This window comes from Plecotus auritus, assembly GCF_963455305.1.
Source record: "Plecotus auritus genome assembly, chromosome: 12".
In the NCBI taxonomy this organism is placed as follows: domain Eukaryota; kingdom Metazoa; phylum Chordata; class Mammalia; order Chiroptera; family Vespertilionidae; genus Plecotus; species Plecotus auritus.
The window spans coordinates 6,089,904-6,103,367 of NC_137778.1; positions in this window are offsets into that span (position 1 = coordinate 6,089,904).

Below are 13,464 nucleotides of genomic sequence, written 5' to 3' on the forward strand. Positions count from 1 at the left end.
CAGTGACCCCCTCCAACCTGCACCTGTCCCTCCCAAGCCTTCACCACACTATCGTCTGTGTCTATGGGATATGCATGTATGCATGTACGTTCCCCCATTAATCACCACCCCCCATTCTCCCACCCACGCCTTCCATCTGAAATTCGTCAGTCTGTTCCATGCTTCTATGTCTCTGGATCTATTTTGTTCATCAGTTTATGTTGTTCATTAGATTCCACCTATGAGTGAGATCATGTGACACTTGCCTTTCTCTGACTGGCTTATTTCGCTTAGCATAACACTCCCCAGGTTCCTCCATGCTGTTGCAAATGGTAAGAGTGCTTTCTTTTTTACAGCCATGTAGTATTGCATTGTGTAAATGTACCACAGCTTTTTTATCCACTCATCTACTGATAGACACTTGGGCAGTTTTCGAATCTTAGCTATTGTAAATCTGTCTGCTTAAATATGGTTCATTAAATAAACAAAGCATGATTTTTTAAAACAGCACATTCTGATAGAGAACTGGACTCATTTGGAAACCTCCCACCAACCCCCATCTTGTGATAATCTCTTTTCTGCTTTGGCCACATGTTTATTGATCCTTCAAACTCCAATTCGGCTATCTGTTTGTCATGGAAGCTTCCTGGGATTGATCAATTGAAATCTCAAGACAAATGCATTAATGCATGTGTGGGACCCTCACAGTGGATCAATGGACTCAATCTGACTGAATGTGCGGGACCCAGCTACACCGTGGAACCCAAGCTCTGGACTCTGGCCTTGCTTCGGGCTCTGCTGGGGCCCCAGCTGTACCTTTCTCAGGGCTGGGCTAAGAGGCAGGGGACTTTGGAGCCTGAGGAATGTAACTCCATGCAAATAAAGTCTTTTACCTCATCCCCTTCTCCCGGGACCTTCTGAAAGTGCTCATGTCAGCGGAGTCCCCAGAGCCCAGCTCCCACCAGCGACAGAGAAGTTCAATTCTTTGGTAACAAAAGGACATTTTTCTTCTACGCCTTTCCTTTAAGTATTATATATTTAGACTCTGGATGCAGATTCATCTCCCTCTCTTTCTTCAGAGCATGCCTTTACTGTGAAAACTAGCCAATCCAGAGCCCATACCCTCAACATTCTACTTTTTCCAGCTCTTACACTATTCCCCTGTCCAATCACTCCACGACCGACCAAGCATCAGACCTCTGATGTTCTACACTCAGAAGTTCACTAAAACTATTCAAACTAGCTAATCCTAAATCTGTTTAGCCTGTTTACCCTGCCTTTGTCATTCACATAAAAACCACAAAAAGGTCCTAGCTGGTTTGGTTCAGTGGATAGAGCGTTGGCCTGCAGATTGAAGGGTCCTGGGTTCGATTCCGGTCAAGGGCACATGCACAGATTGCGGGCCCGATTCCCAGTAGGGGGCATGCCCGAGGCAGTCAATTGATGATGCTTCTCTCATCATTGATCTTTTTACCTCTCTATCCCTCTCCCTTCCTCTCTCTCTATAAATAATAATAAAAAAAAACATTAAAGAAATTGTCCAGTGTCATCACTGATTTGGGAGAGAGGATTAGGTAGCCTCCTCACTTCAATGTTCTGGACGTTCCCCATATGAGAGAAATTAGGGGGTCAAATTTACTGCAGCACCTTTTGTCTGCAAGGTATTCTGGTGCGTGGTGAACATTCCACTTACAGAAGGCCATAGTGTCATGTACAGAACTACAAAACCTCAACAAAAGCTTAAAAGGGCCTTGGAGGCCTATTAGGTGGTGGTGTAGCAAGGTGAAGTACTCGAGCTTGCTCGAGCGCACATCTGTGTAACATGGTAGGAGGTGGGGAAGAAAGATCTCATGTTACCCAGAAGTTCTCAAAGAGGCTGTTATTCTGAAAATGCTGGGTGGCACCAGCACATAGGAACCTGGTGTTTTGATGAATAATAAGTTCTGACACATCCATTACTGAGTTTGAGATGGGCAGATGCTGCACACATGAGTAAACTATGTCATTATCAGATAATCAGCCTCCAAATATATTACTAGACATAGACATGGTATAATTTTTATAAGAGTATAATATGGAACCCACTGCATAGTTATATCCCAAAGTACCTTTTGTCCATTTTTTTGAAATATCCTATGTAATAAAAGCCCAGCGACCGAATGGCAGAACGACCAGAAGGAACGGCTGACCAGTCACTATGACGTGCACGAACCATTAGGGGGCAGACGCTCAACACCAGAGCTGCCCCCTGATGGTCAGTGCACTACCATAGGGGGAGTGCCACTTGGCTGACCGGGATGAGCGGCTGTTCCCATTGTGAATCCTGGGCCGACGGGCTGGAAACCAGGCTGCGATTGTCGCCTCTTCGCCCCAGGCTCCTCCTTGCCCCAGGTCCTCCTCCTCACTCCCTGCTGTCTCCTCCAGATGCCCACAGGCTGCACAGTGCCACCACCACCGGGTTCGCAGAGCTGACCCTGGAGGCTGGGAGGCAGGTTCGTGGCCACTGCACGACTGAGGCCTACTCCGCCTCTTCTGAGTGGTATTGTTCCTGGGCCTGGCCCTGACCGGGTTCCCTGAAGAGGCAAGTGCTATGGCTCCACGTAAGATGCTGGGCCAGGGAGCAGCCACTCAGAGAGCAGGTCCACAGCCACTCGGCTGACCAGGATGAGCGGCGCTCCCAAGACGGGCCAATCCTTGCAGGCCATGCCCCGACCAGTGCACGAATCTCGTGTAATGGGCCTCTAATATATCTACACTAATAAAAGAGAAAGATGCTAATTGACCGTACCTCCCCTACGCCCACAGTCAACCAGGAGTGTTATGCAAATTAACCCAACAAAGATGGTGGGCAAATTTGCATATGTAGGCGCGGCAGGCAGCACCAGTCACCACCCTCAGGGTCCAGGCCTCAATCGGGAACTCGAGCAGTTGGCACGAGCAGCGCCTGACTCCACCTGTGGGGTCCAGGCTGTGATCCGGGACTGGGAAGGCGGAGCAGGCAGTGCCAGATGCCTCCCGTGGGGTCCAGGCTGAGATCAGGACCAGGCAGGCTGGGCATGCAGTGCCAGAAGCCACCTGCCATAGGTCCCGGCCCCGATCGGGGACCCAGGCAGGAGGGGGGGGCCAGTATCTTCAGGATCACTGTCTGCCCCCGGAACCGCCTGAGGACACAGGTGTAGCAGGCCTGGGCTGAACATTTTAATGAAAATGGAATGCCTGTGCACTGTCCCACCGCGACCCATTCCTGGCGAGGAGAGGGCAGTGGGCAGTTAGGAGGCACCAGGGCTCAGAAGGGACTGGGAGCAACCTGCAGGCGAGCTACCAGGAAGAGGTGCTGAACCATGAGGACGCCGAGGGCTGGCTGATGGAGGCGCGCAAAGGTGCAGAGGAGGTGGCTCTTGCAGGCGCTGAGCTGGAGAAGCACATGGACAGCCTGATGTACGAATTCGCCTTTCTGAAGAAGGTGCACGAAGAGGAGATCGACAAGCTGCAGGTGCAGATCCAATACGCTCAGATCTTCGTGGAGATGGACGTGTTCTCCAAGTCCGACTTCTCCGCCATGCTCAAGGACATCCCAGCCCAGTACGAGAAGCTGGCTGCCAAGAACATGCAGAATGCTGAAGAATGGTTCAAGAGCTGCTTCACCTTGCTGACCGAGAGCGCTGCCAAGAACACCTACGCTGTGCGCGACGCCAAGGACGAGGTGTTCGAGAGCCACTGCCTGCTCAAGGCCAAGACCCTGGAGATCGAAGCAAGCTGGCGCATGAACGAAGTGCGGGAAAGCAGTTGCAAGAGCTGGAGATAAGCAGAACTCCAACGTCTGTGCTATGCAGGACACAATCAACAAATTAGAAAATGAGTTGAGAACTATAAAGAGTGAAATGGCACGATATTTAAAAGAATACCAGGACCTCCTCAATGTGAAGATGGCTTTGGACATTGACATTGCAGCTTACAGGAAACTCTTGGAAGGTGAGGAGACCTGGCTCAGTTTCACCAGCGTGGGAAGCATAGCCAGCTGCTACTCCCAGAGTTCCCAGGTCTTTGGTCGATCTGCCTATGGGACCAGCTCCTACTTGATGTCCGCTCGCTCCTTCCCTTCTTAATACACCAGCCACGTCCAGGAGGAGCAGATCGAGGTGGAGGAGACCACTGAGGCTGCAAAAGTTGAGGAAGCTAAGGATGAACCCCCTTCTGAAGGAGAAGCTGAAGAGGAGGAGAAGGAGAAGGAAGTGGCTGAGGAAGAGGAAAGAGAGGAAGAGGAAGAAGGTGCCAAGGAAGAATTTGAGGATGCAAAGGAGGAAGAAGGAGGAGGTGAAGGTGAAGGAGAAGATGCCCAAGAAGCTGAGGACGAGAAGAAAGATGAAGGTGCTGGGGAGGAGCAAGCAACCAAGAAGAAAGATTGAGCCCCCCTTTCCTTAATTATTTCAGGAATAATCCTCCTGAAACCAGGTCAACCCCATCACAACCAAGCAGTTGACTTCCTGATACTATATGAATTAAGAAGTCAATATATATAACATTCTGAGGTGACTCAGGTTGGACATTAATTGTTGTGCTATGACTTTTCTCCTTATGCAGAGTATCTGTTTGCTTGCAGAGTGTCTTCCTGGCTTGCTGCCAGCCTGTGCATGGTCCACACTTATGAGTTCAGAATCTATGACAATGTGAATAATTCAGATGTTTACAATAAAAACACATGAATACATGAATTCACTAATGTTAATGTTTAACTTCATGGTAGAAATAGTCCTTTGAATCTTTGGTGGTTAGAAATTAAAGACCTCAAATCATGTGCAATAAACAGTAAATAAAGTTACACTGAATGACAAAAGAAAATACATTAGGGGCCAGGAAACGTTCAAAGAACTGGGGAACCATTCCCAAATCAGGAAGGGAAGTCACAGGGTGTATATTATTGCTACAAATACAGTATTTCCTACTACTTACAACACATACAATGTAATGTATTAGATACCTTCCTATCACAAGAAGTACGTATTCTCATAGAGTAATACTGGTAGATATGTTACAGTTATGGCAGCATGTCATATCCTATCTATATTAATAAAAGGGTAATATGCTAATTAGACCATGAGACCTTCCAGACATCCTTCTGGACAAAGCTATGGTGGCGTGGCTGAAGCAGAGGTGGTTAGGGGTGATCAGGTCAGGAGGGGAGGGCAGTTGGGGGTGATCAAGTCGGCGGGGGAGTGGTGCAGTTGGGTGCAAGCAGGCCAGCAGGCAGAGTGGTTAGGGGCAATCAAGCAGGCAGGCAGGTGATGGGTTAGGATCCAGTAGTCCCGGATTGCAAGGGGGTTGTCTGAATGCCGGTTTAGGCCTGATCCCACAGGGGTCCCAGATTGGAGAGGATGCAGGTCGGGCTGAGAAAACCCCCCCCCCCATGCACGAATTTCGTGCACTGGGCCACTAGTGTGTGTGTGTGTGTGTGTGTATGTGTGTGTGTGTATGTATATATATTAGCACATTACCCTTTTATTAATATAGATAGGATATGACATACTGCCATAACTATAACATATCTACCAGTATTATTCAGTGTATATCCTATATAATAAAAGGCTAATATGCAAATTGTCCCCTCCACCAGGAGTTCGACTAGCAGGCAGGCCAGCCAACTGCCCATGTCCCCTCCCCCTGGCCAGGCTGGCCGGACTCCACCCATGCACGAATTCATGCACCGGGCCTCTAATATATATACACTGAGGGGCCAGATTATTATGCATTCAGAGATCATAATAATCTGGCCACTCAGTGTGTGTGTGTGTGTGTGTGTGTGTGTGTGTGTGTGTGTATACTTAAAACAGAGTAGCTGATTGTTATGATATTTGAGAAGTTTTGTGTCATGAAATACATGTGAATTGTTGCCTTTTTTTCAGTTCCTCAAATGGATATACATCTCTTTACTGGGTCTTAGCGTAAACTATGTTCTCTTTTTCAGGTTAACTCCTCATCTTCTCTCAGAATGCAGGTCTGTCCTCACTTTATGGGAATCCTTCTGGATCTCCTTCACTTGGTCCATGCCTCCTGTCATTTGATATCATGGCACCGTATACTTCTAAATTATCTGTTTATGACAGCTGTATTTATATATTCATTTGTATAAATCTATTCACTCACACTAAACTCCACAAAAACAAGGAATTTATACCTCTTTATCTACAGTTAATTTGCTTTACCATGATATTCTCAGCTCTTAATAAAATGCCTGGCATATAGTAAATGCTCAATAATTATTTATTAAAAAAAAACAAATTAAACATTTAACATTTTCCAAGATACAGAAAATACTATTTATTAAATTTAACTTAAAATATAATTTGAAAGAGAGGGACAGTTATACAGATATCTATACTTCTTCCTATGGCACTGTGTGCTTAGCAGATGCTCATCTCCTTGCAACAACCCATATGCCTCGAACCACCCAAATACCTCCAGCTGGAGTCTCAGTTTGAACATGACCCAAATGGACCTGTGCATCTCAACGGCATCCTTCCAAAACGGTGTTGTTGATCTTCGTAAATGATACCACGTTACCTCCTCCTGGTCACTCTTTGTTTGATTAATCCGAATCACCACCATGCTGTGTCACTCCACTCTCCGTTCTCACTGCCACTGCCTCCTTGTTCAGGTCACTCTCAGATTGTAAACCTCATCGCGAACTAGGGAACTTTTCAAAATGCTATTTTAACTACATCAGTCTCGTGCTCAAAATCCTTCACTTCCTTGAAAAACAGAAGAATTTTTCAATATGGCACCTGTCATCAGGGCCTACTCTGGCCATATCTCTTTTCTTCACCTTTGGTCCCTAAGCTTCAATATCCACTTCTCTCATTTAAGCTTCTATACATTTCCCTGTAAATTAACACTAACTTTCTAGTATGTTTTACTATGTGATAAGGCAGATATTCCCTTCATTACTTTTTAGCAAAAATATGTAGGATCTTATTCCTTCACTCCCCCCAGGTAAAATAAAAAAAAAGTAAAATCTCCTTGAACCTTCTATAGACCTAAAGGGCTGCTACTCAAAACACACCCCGCTCTCCTTTATATTTCATGCACATGATGCAATGGATCCTTTAGTTTCTAGTATAAGCAGAGGAGGTGCTGTAGGGGTCCAGGTGCCGTAGTCCCTGCTTTGATTTCTTGCAGGTACAGTACCTCTTTTCAGGATGGAATAATTTCCCAGGCAAACTTATAACTCCGCTGAGGGACATTTTTGGGTTACTGCCATATGACCAACTGCTCTTACAGCTTGAAACTCAATAAGCCAGTGTTAATAAATAATTCTCTGACTATTATTAGCAAGACAAGTAATAATAAGTGTTGGAGAGGTTGTGGAGAAAAAGAAACCCTCATACACTGCTGGTGGAAATGTAAATTGTTATAGTCGCTATGAAAAACCAGTATAGAGGTGCCACAAAAATTAAAAGTAGAGTTACCATATGAGCCAGCAATCTCTTAGTTGGTTACTACCTGAAAAATTGGAAAGCATTTATTTGTAAAGATATATGCTCCCTTATGTTCATTGTAGTATTATTCATGGTGGCCAAGACATGGAAACAACCGAAGTGTCTCTCCATAGATGATGGAACAAAGAAGATGTGGTACATAAATATAAGGAAATACTACTCAACCATAAGAAAAAATGAACTACTTTCATTTGTAACAACATAGATGGATCTTGAGAATACTATGCTAAGTGAAATCAGTTCGATGTAAAAAAGTCAAAAACTATGATTCACTCAGACGTGGAACATAAAACTGAAAGCAACACATGAACAAACAAGACAAAGAAAAAAACACTTCTACACAGAGACAACAAACAGTATGGCGGTCAGTCGAGGGAAAGGGGGTTGGGGCGAGGTAGAAAAGGGTAGAGGGGGTCAAATACATGGTGCCGGAAGAAGACTTAATTTTGGGTGGTGAACTCTCATTACAAAGTACAGAGGATATGTTATAGAATTGTACAATTGAACCTCTATAATGTTATTAACCAATCATTTAAAATGAAAATAAATCTTTAATTATTATTTTTTGTATGCTTTTATTTACACTTATGATATTTGCATTCTCATATTTGTATTATTTTTCCTTTGCATGTATTTTGAGCTGTGAATTTAGAAACATATTTTCTGCTTTCCTTTTTGTTTTACTTTCTCTCTCTTTTTTGTTTAAAATCTATTTTTATTGTTTTCAGAGAGGAAGGGAGAGGGAGAGAAAGATAGAAACACCAATGATAAGAGAGAATCATTGATTGGCTGCCTTCTGCATACCTCACACTGGGGATTGAGTCTGAAACCCAATCTGTCTCAACCGTCTATTGACCTCTTCTAGCCCATCCCTGCCACCTGCCCCAGGCTTTCACTACCCTGTTGTTTGTGTCCATGGGTTATGCACATATGCGTGCAAGTTCTTTGGTTGATCTCTTGCCACCCACCCACCCTCCCTGGTCTTCCCTCTGAGATTCTGCAGTTTATTCTATGCTTCCATGTCTCTGGATCTATTTGGTTCATCAGTTTATTTTGTTACTTAGATTCCACGTGTGAGTGAGATCATGTGATACTTGTCTTTCTCTGACTGGCTTATTTTGCTTAGCATGATGCTCTCCAGATCCCTCCATGCTGTCTCAAAGAGTAAGAGATCCTTATTTTTTAATGCTGAATAGTATTCCCTGGTGTAAATGTACCACAGTTTTTGTATCCACCCATCTACTGATGGGCACTTGGGATGTTTCCAGATCTTAGCTATTGTAAAAAGTACTGCTATGAACATAGGGGTGCATACTTGCTTTCTGATTGGTGTTTCCAGTTTCCTAGGTTATAATCCTAGAGGTGGGATCACTGGGTCAAATGGCAGTTCCGTATTTAATTTTTTGAGGAAACTCCACACTGTTTTCCATAGTGGCTGCACCAGTCTGCATTCCCACCAGCAGTGCAGGAGGGTTCCCTTTTCCCACATCCTCGGGAGCACTTGTCATTTGTTGACGGTAGCCATTCTAGCAGGTGTGAGGTGATAGTTCACTGTAGTTTTAATTTGCATCTCTCTGATGATCAGTGACTTTGAGCATTTTTTTCATGTCTCATCTGTATGTCCACTTTGGAGAAGTGTCTAGTTAGGTCATTTGCCCATTTTTTAATTGGACTGTTTATCTTCCTTTTGTTAAGTTGTATGAGTTCCTTATATATTTTGGATATTAACCCTTTATCCGATGTATCATTGTCAAATATGCTCTTCCATGCAGTGGGCTCCCGTTTCATTTTGTTGATGGTTTCTTGTGCTGTGCAGAAGCTTTTTATTTTGATGTAGTCCCATTGGTTTGTTTTCTCCTTAGTTTTTCTTGCCCTAGGAGATGTATCCGCAAACATATTGCTACAAGAGATTTTGCTGCTTATGGTTTTTTCTAGCATCTTTGTGGTTTCAAGACTTAGTCTTTTTCAAGTCTTTTATCCATGTTGAGTTTACTGTTGTGTATGGTGTAAGTTGGTGGCCTAGTTTCATTTTTTGTATGTATTTGTCCAATTTTTCTAACATCATTTATTGCAGAGACTATCTTGAGTCCATTATATGCTCTTACCCCTTTGTCAAATATTCATTGAGTGTAATGGCTTGGGTGGATTTGGGAGGGTCTCTGTTCTGTTCCATTGATCTATATGCCTGTTCTTGTGCCAGTACCAGCCTGTTTTGATTACAGTGACTTTATAGTATAACTTGATATCTGGTATTGTGATCCCTCCAACTTTGTTCTTCTTTCTCGAGAATGACCCCTTTTAGCCCATGTACCACATAGTTTTTATCCATTCATAAATCCAATGACACAAGTAATTTTTATGTCTTGGCTACTGTGAATAATGCAGCAATGAACATAGGGGTACATATATCTTTATGAATAAGAGTTTTCAAAATTTTAGAGTAGATAGCCAAAAAGGGATTGCTGGGCCCTGTGGGAGCTCTATTCTTTTTAATTAAAAAAATTAAATTTATTGTGTGCCTACCACCCAAAGTCAAATCCTCTTGTGTCACCATATATTTGACGCCCTTTACACTTTACTAAACTCTCACCCCCTTTCCTCTGGTAACAGCCATACTGTTATCTGTGTCTGTGATTTTTTGTTTGTTTTTCTTGTTTGTTCATTTGTTGCTTTCAGTTTTCTATCCCACACATGAAGGAAATCATGATGTTAGCTGAGGTTTAGTGGTAATTACCTTATTATGTTGAAGTAATTTTCTTCTATAACTAATTAATTGGATATATATATATATATATATATATATATATATATATTGATTTCGGAGAGGAAGGGAGAGGGAGAGAGAGATAGAAACATCAATGATGAGAGAGAATCATAGATTGGCTGCCTCCCGCATGCCCCACACGGGGGATGGAGCCCGCAACCAGGCATGTGCCCTTGACAGGAATTGAACCTGGGACCCTTCAGTCTGCAGACCAACGCTCTATCCACTGAACAAAACCAGTCAGGGATAATTGGGTGTTTTAATTATAAATGAATGTTGTATCTTATCAAATGTTTTTCTGCATTTATTGATATGATCATATAATTTTTATCCTTTATTTTGTTAGTGTGGTGTATAACATTGAGTGATTTGCTTATGTTTAACTATCCTTGTGCTTCTGAAATGAACTCCATTTGATCATGATGTATTATCTTTTTAATGTATTGTATTTGATTTGATAGTATTTTGCTTAGGAATTTTGCATCTATATTCATCAGAGATATTGGTCAATAGTTTTTGTTTCTTTGTTTTTGTGGGGGAGTTATCCTTGCAAAGTTTTGGTATCAGAGTAATATTGGCATCATGAAATGTGTTTGGAAGTATTACATTTTCTCTAATTTTTTGGGAAATATTGAGAAAGATAGGTGTTAAATCATCTTTGAATATTTGGTAGAATTCACTAGTAAAGCCATCTGGTGCTGAACTTTTACTTATTGGGAATTTTTTGATGGTTCTTTTAATTTCCCCACTCTTGATCTTTCTATTTAGATTTTGCAGTTCTTTGTGATTCAGTCTAGGAAAGATATATATTTATGGGAACTTACCCATTTCTTCTAGGTGGTATATAGTCCTTTGTAGAATTTTTTGTATGACCCTTTGTGTTTCTGTAGTGTCTGTGATAACTTTTCCTTCACTTCTGATTTTGAATATTTCAATGTTCTCTACTTTCCTTAGTGAGTCTAGCCAGAGGTTTGTCAATTTCATTATTTCTTTCAAAGAACCAGCTATTTGTTGATTTAACTTGGTGTTATCTTTTTGTTCTCTATTTCATTTAATTCTGCTCTAGTTATTTATTTATTTTTTTCTGCTGACTTTGGGCTACATTTATGTTTCTTTTTCTAATTTTTAAAGATATAATGCTAGGTTTTTAATTTGAGATTTTTATTGTGTGTCTTTTTTTTTAAAGATAGGCTTGTAGTGGTATAAACATTTCACATTACTACTTCTATTTCATCCTAAAAGTTTTGATATGTTGTATTTCCTCTATATAATTTTTGATCTCTCCTCTTATTTCTTTCTTGACCCATTCATTTCTAGTAGCATGTTGTTTAATGTCCATATATTTCTGTTTTTTTTTCTGCCTTTTTATAGCTGATTTCCAATGTGAAAACATTGTAGTCAGAGAAAAATGCTTGATATAATTTCAATCTTCTTAAATTTGTTCAGACTAGTTTATACTCTGATACGTGGTTTATCCTCAATAATAATGTTTCATGTGCACTAGAAAAGAATGTATATTCTCATGCTCTGGGGTGAAAGGCTCATTATATGTGAATTATGTTCATTTGGTCTAGTGTTTCATTTAAGGCGATTTTCTTCCTGATTTTCTGATCTATCATAGCTGTCAATGGGATATTGAAGTCCTCTATGTTAATTGGGTTTTTGTTGTTGTTTGCTTGTTTGTTTTTAGTGCTGTTAGTAGTTGCTTTATATATTGGTCCTCGTTGATTGAGTGCATAGATATTGAGAAGTGTTGTGTCTTCTTAATATATTGTACTCTTTATCATTATAAAATGTCTATCTTTGTCTTTTGTTACCTTTTTATCTTGAAATTTATTTTGTCAGATATAGGTAATGCTGTACCTTCTTTCCTATGGATATCATTTGCTTGGAGAATTAATTTTTGCCCTTTCAGTTAGAATCTATATTTGTTTTTGCAGCTGAGATGTGTCTCCTGAAGGCAGCATATGTTTAGGTTGGTTTTGTTTTTTATCAAATCTCTGCCTTTTTATTGGTGAGCTTAGTCCAATTACATTTAGTTCTGGGTGTTTTTTTTGTGTGTGTGTGTCTGGTTACCACTAGGTTTATGTAAAAGAAAATTGTATATGGACAGTGTTCTTTTTTCTTCTATTCACCATCCCGTTTCATAAATTCATCCTTTTACTTCTTTTTTTTTATGTTTTTGTTGTTGTCACAGATTATTCCTACTTATGTTGTGTGTTCATTTCTGAATTTGAGTAGCTTTTGTCTTCTTCCTTTTTTAAAATGCTATTACCTGCTTTTGCCTTCGTGTGATATTTAAGTGTACAGTACAGTACCCTATTCATGCTTCTGTCTGCCTGTGGGTAATCTCCATGTAGTTCTGTGACCTTTTGTTCTTTGTTTCAGTTATATTCCCCACCTTGGACATTTCTTGTAATGGAGGTCTTCTATGGCACATTGCCTCAGCTGCTGTCTGTGTAGAAAATTTTTTATTTCTCCTTCATATCTAAAGGATAACTTTGCTGGGTATATTATTCTTGGCTATTAATTTCTCTCTTTAAGTAGTTTGAATATTTTATTCCCAGCTCTCCTCCCTTGTAGGGTTTCTTCTGAGACATCTGATGATAATCTAATGAGACTTCCTTTATAGGTTACTGTCTTCTTTTCTCGGCTAGCTTGGTAATTCTTTCATTGTTATTACTTTTTGACTGTTTTAATATAATGTGCCTTAAGTAGGCATTTTTGAATGGAGGTAATTAGGTGTTCTATTTGCTCCTGGGATTTAAGGATTTAGTTCTTTCCATAGGTTTGGAAATTTCTCACCAAGTATATTTTTTGGAGTAGGCTCTCTGTTGCCTTTCCTCTGTTTTCTTTTTTCTGATATGCCCATTATTCTTATATTTCTCTTTCTGATGGAGTCAGATAGTTCTTGTAGAGTTCTTTCATTTAAAAAAAATTTTCCAGTATCTCTCTTCTCTGCCCTGCATCATTTCTAGATTTCTGTATTAATAGCACTATTTCTTTCCTTCATGTTGTCAACTCCATTTCTTAAGATTGCTGGTTTACTCTTTATCTATTTTACTGAGTTTTTCATCTCCAGAATATCTATGTGGTTCTTTTTTACAAGTTTTAATCTTGTTGGTAAAGTAGTAGTTTTGTTCATTGATTTTATTTCTGGGTTCATTAAATTGCCCATCTGTGTTTTCTTGTATCTTGTTGAGTTTTTTGTAACTGCAATATTGAATT